Source organism: Stomoxys calcitrans, chromosome 1 (genome assembly GCF_963082655.1).
Source record: "Stomoxys calcitrans chromosome 1, idStoCalc2.1, whole genome shotgun sequence".
Taxonomy (NCBI): Eukaryota; Metazoa; Arthropoda; class Insecta; order Diptera; family Muscidae; genus Stomoxys; species Stomoxys calcitrans.
The window spans coordinates 73267820-73280801 of record NC_081552.1 but is presented as its reverse complement, the minus strand read 5'-3'; the positions used below and the strand labels follow the sequence as shown (position 1 = coordinate 73280801).

The window sequence follows — 12982 nt, the reverse complement described above, 5'->3', positions numbered from 1 at the left end:
CAAAATTATTAATATTTACATAAGATTGAACTTTTCGTTAAGATGGTCTTTACCATAGTAAACACAGAAAAATCCGATTCCTTGGCATAACACTCTACACTCTCTCACACACTCATATAATTGTTATCCATTGTCCACAAGAACAATAGCCAACCGTGGTCATTTATAAGACCAAGGCAACGCCAATAGATCGGCATACAAGCAAATATTTTTACATTTAGATTCCAACATAGTATCGGCTTAAGCCCAAGAACTGAGTCTAAGAATGGGGTGTTTGATTATCTTTTGAAAAGCCAAGTATTTTCTTCTGGCCGTAGTCGGTTTTTTTTACTGTTCGTATTTTTCCTTTTAGACTTTGGGAATATGATTGGTGTAATAGAATATTTTGGTATCTTTTATCCAAGTGAGGCTGGCTCAGACAAAAGATTGTTGCTTCAAATTGGCAGCGACCACCATTCGGCATTGGTGCCACAGTTGGCCACAGTTGTGCTGACTAACGATGAACTTTAAAAGTCCAAAAAGGCCCAACATATCGAGACAGAACTAGGACGAGACAATCTTTTAGGGTTTTTGGCAATACCAATAACAGTGTAAACCCCACAAAAAAAAATGCAGTAACGTTCGCTGCCCAAAAAGAATTCCTTGGAAAACAAACGAAAAGAGTTAATGGGAAAAAGGTTACTTGGAAAGGGTATCAATGGAATCAAATTTACTTTGCGAAAAAATACAAAACTAAAACTTGAGCAAACAAAATCTTCCAAAAAACTTGGATTATACAATACCATGGATAATTCAGGACTATGCCTTGGATAATCCAGGACTATGTCGTGGATAATCCTGACTATAATGTGGATGTTCCCGGAATATGTCATAGATAATCCAGGTCTTCGATCTGAATGGTCCTGTACTATATCTTGGATAATCTAGGATGTCATCTAAAAAATGTCAGGTATACTAAAAGAATAATGAAAGTCAATTAAATTATTGAGGTGAAGTGTATATTGTTATGCCCACCACCATAGGATAGAGGGTATATTCGTTTCTTCCTTCTGTTTGCATCACATCGAAATACCAATTTCTGATTGTTGTAAAATTCTAAGACGATTTCATGATGTCCGTATGACCGTTCGTCTGTGTGTCCAAAGCAAAGCAAATTTGTTCATGAACATTCCATTAAGGAACGGGGCAGGCTTCTCACAAAACAATGAGTGCTGTCCGATTCAAGTTAAAGCTCAATGAAAAGGGTCCTTCTTTTTATAGCCGAGTCCGAATGGCATGCCGCAATGCAACGTTTTGTGGAGAAGTTTTACGTGGCAACACCCGGAGAAAAGTTGATACCAAACGTGCTTATTTCAAAGCAACACCGTACGGTACAAAAACAATACCGATTGATATGGATGAAACATAAAATGATTAGTAGCGTTTGGTAGTAGGCTTATTACCAAACTGGTATTGGTGTTAATACCAGTCTGTTATTGGTTTTAGCACCAGACCGTTATTAGTATTAGTACCAAACCGTTATTGATTGTTCCACCCCCTAATGAACAAAAAAAAAACACTATAAATAATTTTATTCCGATTCTTTCTGTTAATAATTACAGTAATGTTACACTGTGACCAACCTCAATTCAGCAATTGATTCCATATCCATTGATTCCCAGAAGTGGGGTTCATATGAATGCACTTGCATAGCAACGTTTTCCACACAAGAGACGTTTTTGATGTAGAATGTCCTCAGAATTTGAACTATTTCCATTTTCACCGCTTTCGAGTATTGAATTAAAACATTTTATTTATTTGCTTAACAAATATTTCTTAATGCGTTAATATTTTAATTACGAAGCTCAACAACACTTCTGGCGCGAACAAACGAACAAAATAATACCAGGTTGTATTGGCAAAGTACCGTAATTTTTCCATCAGTGAAGGTACCTCACAAATGACACCAGCATTTGGGGGGGATAGCCACCGCTGACAATCCAGGCGTTCAGCGTCTCAGCGGCGGACATGCTAACCTCTTCTTTATGGTGGCCTCCCCATCACGCTACTGGAGCTGAAATTTAGCACAAATCCCTTTTTGTACCCTCCACCATAGGATGGGGGTATACTAATTTCGTCATTCTGTTTGTAACACCTCGAAATATGCATCTCAGACCCCATAAAGTGTATATATTCTTGATCGTCATGACATTTTAAGTCGATTTAGCCATGTCTGTCCATTCGTCCGTCTGTCTGTCGAAATCACGATAACTTTCGAAGGAATAAAGCTAGCCGCTTGAAATTTTGCACAGATACTTTTGTATCTGTGGGTTTGTTAATGGGCCAAATTGGTCCATATTTTGATAAAGCAACCATATAAACCGAGCTTGGGTCTTGACTTCTTGAGCATCTAGAGGCCGCAATTCTTATCCGATTTGACTGAAATCGTGCACATAGGGTTTTGGTACCACTTCCAACAACTGTGTTAAGTACGATTCAAATCGGTTCATAATACCGCGCATACAACTCGACAAATGCGTTCCATGGTGGAGGGTATATAAGTTTCGGCCCGGCCGAACTTAGCACGCTCTTACTTGTTTTCCATTCTTAGGATAAAATACGCATTTATTACCCGATTTTGCTTTCAAAATTTCAAACAGTGACTTTTTCTAAGCCCCCCAACATTCCATGCAAATATCAAGTGATAAAAGGGCTTAAAGCCATAAAAATCCCATTTATTACCCTATTTCGTTGAAATTTGAAACAGTGAATTGTACTGAGCCTCTCGATATCCTAAACGAATATGGGCCAGATCGAAAATCCAAAGTCCGATCTGTCAATTTAGCGTCTTAAGCCCATAAAATCCACAAAAATGTGAGCTTTTGCTAAGGCAGTCAATTAGTATAAGATTTTTGTTATACAAACCACCATACTATGGGGTATACAAATACCGTTTGTAACATGTCGAATAACAGACGACATATTCTTGGTCGTCTTAACGTTCCGTCTGTCCGCCTGGAACTTTGCACCTACACTTCTTTTTGATGCAGGTCGTTGGTCATATGGGTTCAGTGTTTGATAAAGCTCCCTTATAAAGTGGTCCTTCGACTTGATTTCTTGATCCCGTAGAAGCTTCAATTATTATACGATCGGACTGAAATTGAGTTCTGTTGTAAATTTTCGTGCCAAGTATGATCCAAGTCGGTCTATAACCTGCTATAGCTCTCACATAAACCGCTATCCCGATTTGACATCGTGAGCCCTTCCCTTGAAGACGCTTTAATGGTCCGACAACCGAACAATCGATACTTAATTTTTGTTTTAGATTACTAAAAGAGTGCAAAAGAAATTGCGATAGAATCACACCACCCATCTGTGAGATATGGCGTTTTTGAAAAAGATGGTTATGAGACTGACTCCTTGGACATTTCGCCCTAAATATGGATATAAAATTCGTGCTCTTCTCCCAAATAGCTCACATTTGAGCCAATTTTACCATTTTCGGCAAATATGTACGGTTTGCTGGGTGTTTTGAGACCCCCAAACTCTTGGCCACAAAATTGTTTTTCTACTCTCAAATAGTTTTAATTTAAGTCACATATTGTCATGACGTTCGGAGATGTCATCTACTCTCAACTACCCTTTATTTGAGTCCCATGTAGGTATGATCAACTAATATGCCCATTTGGGGGAATTTTTGGAGGTGGGATGATACCCAATTACTTGGACTAAATTTTTTTACCATATTCTTTAATTTGAGCCCCATTTCCATATGAATGCCCAATATGCCTGTTTGGAGGAGTTTTGGCTTTAAAGGGCCTCTTTGGCATCTTAAGACAACTTGTAATATGCCTACGGGAAATGGGACAGGTTCTAAACCTATCACGGGAGAGGTCCTTTTGTGATAGGGGCCGGTTCCAATTCTCGCCCCCTTACATGGAACAAACCTATAAATTTTATAACGGTTTGTCGTTCGAGGTGACGAATTTGCCATCATTCTAACACCGTAGGATAGGTCCTGGGCAGTTCGAAAAGGATGAGTATACTTTACAAGTATTTTTAAGGGAGATAACTTTAGTTAGCAAATATATTTTACGGATAGGCAATTTTTAACAACAAGTAAGCGACTTTTTTTATAAATACACACAACTACACATTTCCTGTAGGGATCATATTCTAATTCTACTCTCCAATACCTTTTATTTGATACGCATATTCTTTCTATCGGTCCACTTTTTATATTAGGTGGTGTTTCTGTTGTTTTTTTTTTAATTCTTTTTTAAAACGCTCCATTTCGAGTTATTCTTGGTATTTTTCCAAGTAAAAAGGCGTTAAGTTCGGCCGGGCCGAACTTTGGATACCCACCACCTTGGGTATATATGTAAACCACCTCTCGTAATAATCCGGTGAAAAATGCATAATGTATGACCCCCACATTAATGGACCAAATTCGGCACGGACATTGATTGGTCTAATAAGTACAAGTCGTTGTTCAATTTTGTAGATCAAAATATTGGTCTTTTTGGTAGCAATAACCAAATAAAGACCGATCTGAACCATATACGACAGGGATGTCGAAAAGCCTAACAAAAGTCAATGTGTCAAATTTCAGCAAAATCGGATTATAAATGTGCCTTTTATGGGGCCAAGAGAGATCGGTCTGTATGGCATCTGCATCCAAATCTGAAACGATTTGGGCCAAATCGAAGGGCCTAACACAACTCACTCTCCCAAATCAGACTTTAAATGCGTCTTTTATTGGCCCAAGACCTTAAATCGAGAGATCGGTCTGTGTGGTAGTTATTGTATATTCAAATCAAAACCGATTTGGGCCAAATCGAGGAAGGATGTCGAAGGCTCTAACACAACTCACTGTCCCAAATTTCGGCGATATCGGACAATAAATGCGCCTTTTTATGGGCCCAAAACCTCAAATCGAGAGATCGGTCTATATGGCAGCTATATCTAAATCTGGACCGATCGGCACCAAATTGAATAAGGATGTCGAGTGGTTAATATGGGAGCTATATCAAGAAATAGTCTCATATAGCCCATTTTCCAACATTATCTGTCTATGGAGAAAAAAAAGAACCTAAAGTTTCAGTTCAATATCTCAATTTTTAAAGACTGTAGCGTGATTTCAACAGACAGATGGAGAGACCGACATGGTCTTAGATCAAGAATATATATACTTTTTAGGGAAATGGATATTTCAATGTGTTGCAAACGGAATGACAAAATGAATATACCCCCATCCTTTGGTGGTGGGTATAAAATGGTAAAAGTAGTCGGAGGCGAACATCGAAATGAACCTAAATGCATTTCGACTTCAAAGTCGATTATACGACTTCTTTAAACAGTTTAAGTCGATTATTCGACTTTTTTTACACAAAAGTCAATTATTCGAAAGTCGTCGTGTCATACGTCGCGGCTTATCTAACACCATGCCACGGATTATCCTAGACTATGTATTGCGTTAGCCGCTATTGTGGACTATCCAGAACCATGTCTTTGATTATCCTGGCATCTGTCGTATAAATCCAAAACCACGTCTTGAGTTACCCGTGACGATGCTTTAGATGGACTTGGGCTATTTTTGGATTTTCCAATACCAATTTGTACATTATCTAGAATCATATGTTGGATTATCCAGAACTATAGTTTGGACTATTCCAGACTACATGGGGTATTAAATAGGCCAGTTTCGCGAATAGTCTTAAGTGTAAATGTAGAACAAATGTATCGTAAATGTAAAGAGGCAATTATGCTTATTACCAAACGAAGCATTTGACATTTTAAACAAAACAACTTTTTCGTCGATCTTACGTCGAAGAACTTCAGGCATAACTCAAGGGCAGGTCGGAGAAGACGACCCTCCACGCAGTGATGCTTAAAGTTGAGACGTCTCGCCAACATAAGGAGTACGCAATGGCGGCCTTCTCGAATATTGAGAGGGCATTTAGCAACGAGGAGATGGGTCGACAGTCACCGTCCTGAGCTGCACGGGGAGACGGAATACGGCCAAGTTTCCCTTCTGGACACTATGGATGCGGTGGACAGACTGAGGAGGATTTCTAGAGAAAGGGACTGGTCTATACTGCGGCACACACAACATTTCCGGGGGAGAGCTATGTGCCAATCAATAGAGTTCTGGGAAGGGATTAACAGTTTTCGAAATTAGTTGTTGCTGATGATGTTGTAGCCACATTTGTATGTAAAGGTAGCGATTCCCTTCAAGGAAACGTTATGGCCATTTTATTATTGATAGAGCTAATAGATTGCTTTGTCACATTGAGTATCACAGGCACTCAGTATTTAAGCAAAGCCGTTGCCGCCCGGCCTCTCACGGAGACTCTCCCTTCGATACCGCTGATTATCCGTGACTTCGTGAGTACTCCGTATACAAAGCCTTATACTAATCGCAACGTGTGGACTCGCCCGGTAGCTCTCAACTGAGCTTCTCGATGAACATCAAACAAAATGAAGCTCAGGGTTTCAACTGATGTGGTGCTTATAATCATCGCGTGCCGGGTCGAAATCAGTATGTGTATATGGCGGCCCTCAAGGCCGTGGGCTCTAGTACAGTGAGGTCGAAGTTCGTCGACAAGTGTGTGGAATTCCTGAATAGACCTCTGATTCCCGACACAGTGATAACATGGATTAGCAGATACGTTAGCGCCGTATTGGCGCTTACCCCAACTCTCTTGTAATTTTTTGTTATCACATATGTCTCATTTTTTTTCTCAACAGGTCATACTGGCTACCTTGAGTACCTGGTGAACTACCCAATTAATCTTTATTATTAACAATAAATTGTAATAAATGCCACAGAGAAGTAGAATAGGTGAATACCAGTTCTCTGAACATTCATTTTAGGTTTTTAACCTGAATTCTACTTCCGTATGCGGTCGACAAACGTTCGGTAATCGTTTGCATGCGTTTTCATAAAGCAAAACAAAACAGCTGACACGTTTTCCGACATTTACGGTATGTTTACGAGAGCATAACCAGGCCTCTATTCCGTATATTTACGACTTTGTTCAGTATGTATTACCATAATAACATTTCGCTCAGAGTCCATGGATTTTTCTTTTTAATTTGAAATGAACCCAAAAAAACTATTTCCAAATTGTCTTTTCTTGTTTTGGTAACTAAATTTAGAGGAAACCAAACCCACGGCAAATGATGACAACAGCAGCAGTAACAACATCAACTTCTCGGCCAGTACAGCACAAATAGACAAACTTCATGCGGAGGTGAGTGGAAAAAAATATTAAACCCAAAAGCCTGCAAAAGAAGATATTGTGAGGGTGATAAAAAGGTATAATGCACGTTTTCTGTTACAGCAACTAAACAAAGAACTTCAACTCCAACAACTTCGCCTCAACAAAGACACTAAAGGAGAAAACCCAAAACAGAATGGGGAACAAAACTTCACTGCAAGACACTTCAAAGATTGGCCAAAGAGACAAAACAAAGTAAATCTTTTAGGCGGCAGACAGCATCAACCACAGACGCAGACCCACTTAAATAACTTTGGCAAAATATTTGTATGCCAAGCACGGCAACAACCTTAGACATCGTTACATTCAGTACCCTTTTTCGGATGAGACTTCTCTACAACCAGCACCACCATCACCCAAGTAGAGAGGGCAACACTAAAAACAAAAAGTTTGCATTGTTACAGCTGTAGCTGTGGCTGAAGTTGACGACAACAAAAAGAGTTCCTTTAACTGCCTGTTTACCTCTTTCACGCCTTAGCCCATGATTTCATTGGAACTATTGAAAAGATCTTCCGAGTATTGATGTGAACCGTTTTAAGTCGCGCCAAAGGTCAACAATGCAGCCAAGAAACCAAAAATTCCCCCGCAAAAAAAAGAACCCAGATGAAAAGAACCTAAATTTATTTTCTATTTGAACAATAATGTTTAAAGACTTTGGCCTTTCATTGTTGGCCCATGCCTTAAAGCCCATTGGCAAAGCAGGCAAAACGGAAACGTGAGAATTTAATTTTTATTCTTCATGTCTTCAACACTCAACATTTAAGCGAACATATAAAGGAAGAGCTTTTGGTTAACCCTTTCAATGAGAGGAATTCATTGGTTTAAGATTAAAGGAGTATGCGCTAAAGCAGTATAGCTCTAACCTTTTTCGAGAAGTGATGAAAGAAAATAAAAAGGTATTTAAACACGAATGGGACATTCCACTCCACTATCCGCAATACTTTATCTCTTGCAGCACTTGTCTCGTCTTGAGCGTTGTGGAAAGCACGGATGTAATCTTCGGGAAAAGTTTTCGGGCCGTGTGTTCTCTGGAAGAGATGATCACAATGGGGGCCACGTGAAAGATAAGGTGTACGTCAACACCCCATTCTCGACTCAAGATCTCAAAGATAGAATTCGTGAGGGTATCGAGGACATAGCTTTAACCTTTTTCAAAAATCCTCCTAAATCCTCCTAATGCTTGCAACATTTGTAAAGTACTATGCCATGTAAAACTTCTCTGCAAAGAGGTGTCGCACTACGACACGCCGTTCGGACTCGGCTATAAAAAGGAGGCCCCTTATCATTGAGCTTAAATTTGAATCGAACTGCACTCATTGATATGTGAGAAGTTTGCCCCTGTTCCTTAGTGGAATGTTCATGGGCAAAATTTTCATTTGCACCAAGGACATAGGGCAGCCATTTTGTGATTTACTTATGCAAATATTCATGAAAAGTGTCCTGTAAGCGTGTTCGTAGTGTCCATTTGGCGGATGTTCTTTTTCAAAATTAACGGCATACCTTCTTCTTTATTATGAAATTAATATCCGATGATTTATCTCAAAAGAAAGCATTTTTCTTCTATTTTATTTTGGTTCCCACTCACGGTGTGGGAACAAATTCTACGTACGACGCTTGCTATCCTATGAAAGTCCACAAAGTACAATGGGCCTTTCCATAAGAAGACCACGAGACAGTGCAACTTCTGATAGAGACCTACTTGTCAGGCAACCAGAATGAGGTCGGTGATTGCAATATCGCTATAACCACTGAAGCTGCCTGTACTCATGATGTTAGTAGTTTGCATGGTACACATCCTTCAGCCGTTTCAATCGGCTAAACCAGATTGAATAAACCCTCAACTATTCCACGATTTCAGGATCGAAATAACCGTTTTACCAGGCATATTCTCAAACTGAACATCTCGTTTGAGCTTTCGGTTTCAGACAAAGAGTAATCCCAAATATTTCTCAAGTCTGAGACCATCTGAGATTCTAAAACGGATCAACAACAATTGGAATCATTCTACGGAATGCGTATAATCTTCTCCAGTAGGATATAAGAGAGATCCTACGATAAGCTGTCACCTGTCTGAAACCTCGTTTAGTATTAAATGGTTCGGAGAGGTTCTTTCCTTTAAATAAACTACACCACCACTGTGGTACTGGGTATTACAACGTTAAGAAGGAGAAGAGCTAGACCCATTGATAAGCATAACGGATGGCTTAGTCTCACTTCCTGATTTGATTCAGCTGCGTCCGTCTGTCTGTCTATGTATTCTTGTGATCAAGGTACATGTCGAATTAGTTATCCGTCAAGTCACTTTTTGGTCCAAGGACGAAATCTATTGTGTTCGTTCGTTCCCACGCTACTCACAGCTGCCCTTACCGCCCGAGCGAGCCATCTCCCATTACGTAGGGATGCATACACCTCTTAGTCCGAACTATGTAGGATTAGTTGTGGGTAAGACTAATAATGGCGGAGGAGGAGGCCACCGTAGCGCAGAGGTTAGCATGTCCGCTAATGACTCTGAAAGCCTGGGTTAGAATTCTAGCGAGAACATCATAATAGGTGGTTGTCAGGAAGTCCGTCCCTAGTTGTTTTCCAAACAACGCCCTAAGCCTGTTCATTACCGGTATTGTATCCCCACCTAATTGCCGGTATTTTTCAGCTGTCAAAGTGGGGCAATGACATAGAAAATGGTACAACATCTCATCATCTTTCCCGCATACACTACACATGCTATCACTAGCTGCACCTATTCTGCATAAGTGAGCTAGTAGTACTATGTGTCCCCTTATGATACCGAAAGCTTTGCTGTCCTCCTTCTTGTTACCATTCAGTAATAGCCATGTCTTCTCACGATCCGGATCTCCCCATAGGATATACGTCGTCCTACCGACCGTTTCGCTGTTCCACAGTGCTATATGAGCGGTCATCGCCCATGCCCTATGCTCAGACAACGTCGACCCCGAAGGGCTTCAGGTTAACCAAGTTTATTGACGGCAGTCCTGTGGCCTTCACTGCCAAATCGTCTGCTCTTTCATTCACTCTTACTCCGCAATGGCCCGGCACCCAAATGATGCGGATCATCCCGACCGTCCTTAGAGAAGGCGTTAGTCTCCTTAAAGCACTCCAAAACTATTCGAAACCTTACCGTCTTGGTTGCCCTGATTTCCAGTTTACTGCCCGTAAAGATGTCTACACTCGACGTCCTCGCGTGAACACAATATCACCTCACTCAGGCCTTGGTCACCTGAATCTCCGTCTGCAGGACTATGTTATGGTCAGGCAGTCGAAAACAAATCTCAGTACCTGGATTCTCAATGTAGACCCCCCAGGCCCACTTTGTATTTGATCCACACGTGTAGCATGAACTACCAGATGGCAATACCAGAGTTCCGGCAATCCAAAATTGTGCCACAAGCAGCAGTATCTCACACTAGACCTAGAGTGTCGTCACAGGTGTCCGAACGGAGACCTTTTCCATTCCTTCCAGGTTTCCACAGTGGCAGTCTCGTATAAAATCCCCTTGGATGACAATGCATACCGCCAATGTGTACATCTTGCCATCTAAGAATTCTTATATTTGATGGACAACCTCGTGCAGGGCAGTCTAAACCGACCTTCCCATGACTAGGCATGCTGTTTGTATTTGAAGCAGTTCGCTGGATGTCCTACTCTTTATCATGGTATCCACAATACGTTCATTGGTTTTGAATAGAATTGACTTATGGTTTATAGGTCCATACGCCTTTCGTATCGCACAATTTACCTGGTCGGGCTTGGAAATCATACTGACTTAGACAATATTTGTAGATCGAATAAATCACCCTGACAGTGAAAAGCAGTAAATGCAAAAACTTCAGACATTGAGCCTACGTTATTCTAAGATATCGCCAAATGCAGCACTTGATTTCGACTGCCGAGCAAATGGTTGGCCTTCCATACAGACCCTAAAGATTATCGCGGCCGAGTTCATGTGGAGAAGTCTCCCACCCTTAAAAACCCAGATTGTGAACAATTTTGCAGTGATTGAGTTCACCAGGCCTTATTAGTAGACTACCCATAGAACTTAAAAAAACCAAATGTTCATTAACTTATAGCTTAAGCTCTATAGTTTTATGCCTTCCCTCTCCCTAGATGGGTTAAACAGGAAAACTCTTCTGCAACACCATATTTAACAAATGAAAAATTTTTCTAAACAAAAGGCCAAGAAGCCATTCATATGAAACTTTTCTTCCTTTCGCGTTAAATTTAAAACAAAATTTATGACCATTAAGGCCAATGGCAATTTAGATATGTACCGTATATGTATGTGGCATATGGTAACATACCGGTTATGAACCCACGGCACACATTTGCGCCAAAGACACTGAAAAATAAAAACAAAACTAGCAGAGCCTTGTAGATCATGTTTAACAATGTTAGTCGTTGTTAGCCTCTATTCTCTCAGTTGAATTGCTATTGACACAGAGGCAGGCGGCGTTGGAGGTAGAAATCAAACCGCAAACAACCCCAAAAAAGTATAACACACAAAAAACCGTAGCATAAATGTAGTATGAAAACTGTACAAGCGTGCTAAGTTTGGCCGGGCCGAATCCTATATACCCTCCACCATGGATCGCATTTGTCGAGTTCTTCCCGTTATCTCTTTTAAGACAAATAAAGGATAAACAAAAAGGATTGCTATGCTAATTGAACTGAATGTTGGAGACCACAGTAGAAGTCTATGTGTAAAATTACAGCCTTTCAGGTTCGGAAGTAAAATAGGGAGATCGGTTTATATGGGAGCTGTATCAGGCTATAGACCGATCCAGACCATAAATGACACGTATGTTGTACAAAATTTCAGCCAAATCGGATAATAATTACGCCCGCTAGAGGCTCAAGAATTCAAGATCCCAGATCGGTTTATATGGCAGCTATATCATGTTATGGACCGATTTGAATCATAATTGACAGAGTTATTGGAAATCATAACAGAAAATCTCATGCAAAAATTCAGCCAAATCGGATAAGAATTGCCCCTTTTAGGGGCTCAGAAGTTAAATAGGGAGATCGGTTTATATGGGAGCTGTATCAGGCTATAGGCCGATTCAGACAATATTTGACACGTATGCTGTACAAAATTTCAGCCAAATCGGATAAGAATTGCGCCCTCTGCTGACTCAAGAAGTCAAGACCCAAGATCGGTTTATATGGCAGCTATATCTAAATATGGACCGATATGGCCCATTTACAATCCCAACTGACCTACATTTGTGCAAAATTTCAAGCGGCTAGCTTTACACTTTCGAAAATTTGCGTGCTTTCGACAGAGAGACGGACAGACGGACGGAGGGACATGACTATATCGACTTAAAATGTCATGACAATCAAGAATATAAATACTTTGTGGGGTCTTCGACGACTATTTCGAGGAGTTACAAATAGATTGACGAAATTAGTATACCTCCATCATATGGTGGAGGGTATAATGACGGCCAAAATCATTTAACATGCTTTCAATTAACTCTGCAAGCCAAACGTCATCGGCGGACGGCATGCATTCATTAAATTTGCAATTCAAACATAAATTAGAGTTGCAATTAAACTTTTGCCCAATGCAAACATGCGAGGCCATCCGGGGGTCTCCTACCCAATACCCAAAAACAAAACACACAAAAAATCTATAAAGACACGCTTCAATCTGGTTCACATATATATGAACGTGTGGACAATATTAACAACTTGCGTCG

At 40.4% G+C, this 12982-nt stretch overlaps 1 long non-coding RNA gene across 1 annotated transcript; it reads left to right on the top strand.

Annotated features, from left to right (window-relative positions):
* Positions 1-7066: 7066 nt before the first annotated feature.
* On the top strand, positions 7067-8193 carry LOC106094210 (uncharacterized). Its single transcript, XR_001222514.2, has 2 exons — positions 7067-7235; positions 7326-8193. It is a non-coding gene; the product is annotated as an uncharacterized LOC106094210 (long non-coding RNA).
* The last annotated feature ends 4789 nt before the right edge of the window (positions 8194-12982 follow it).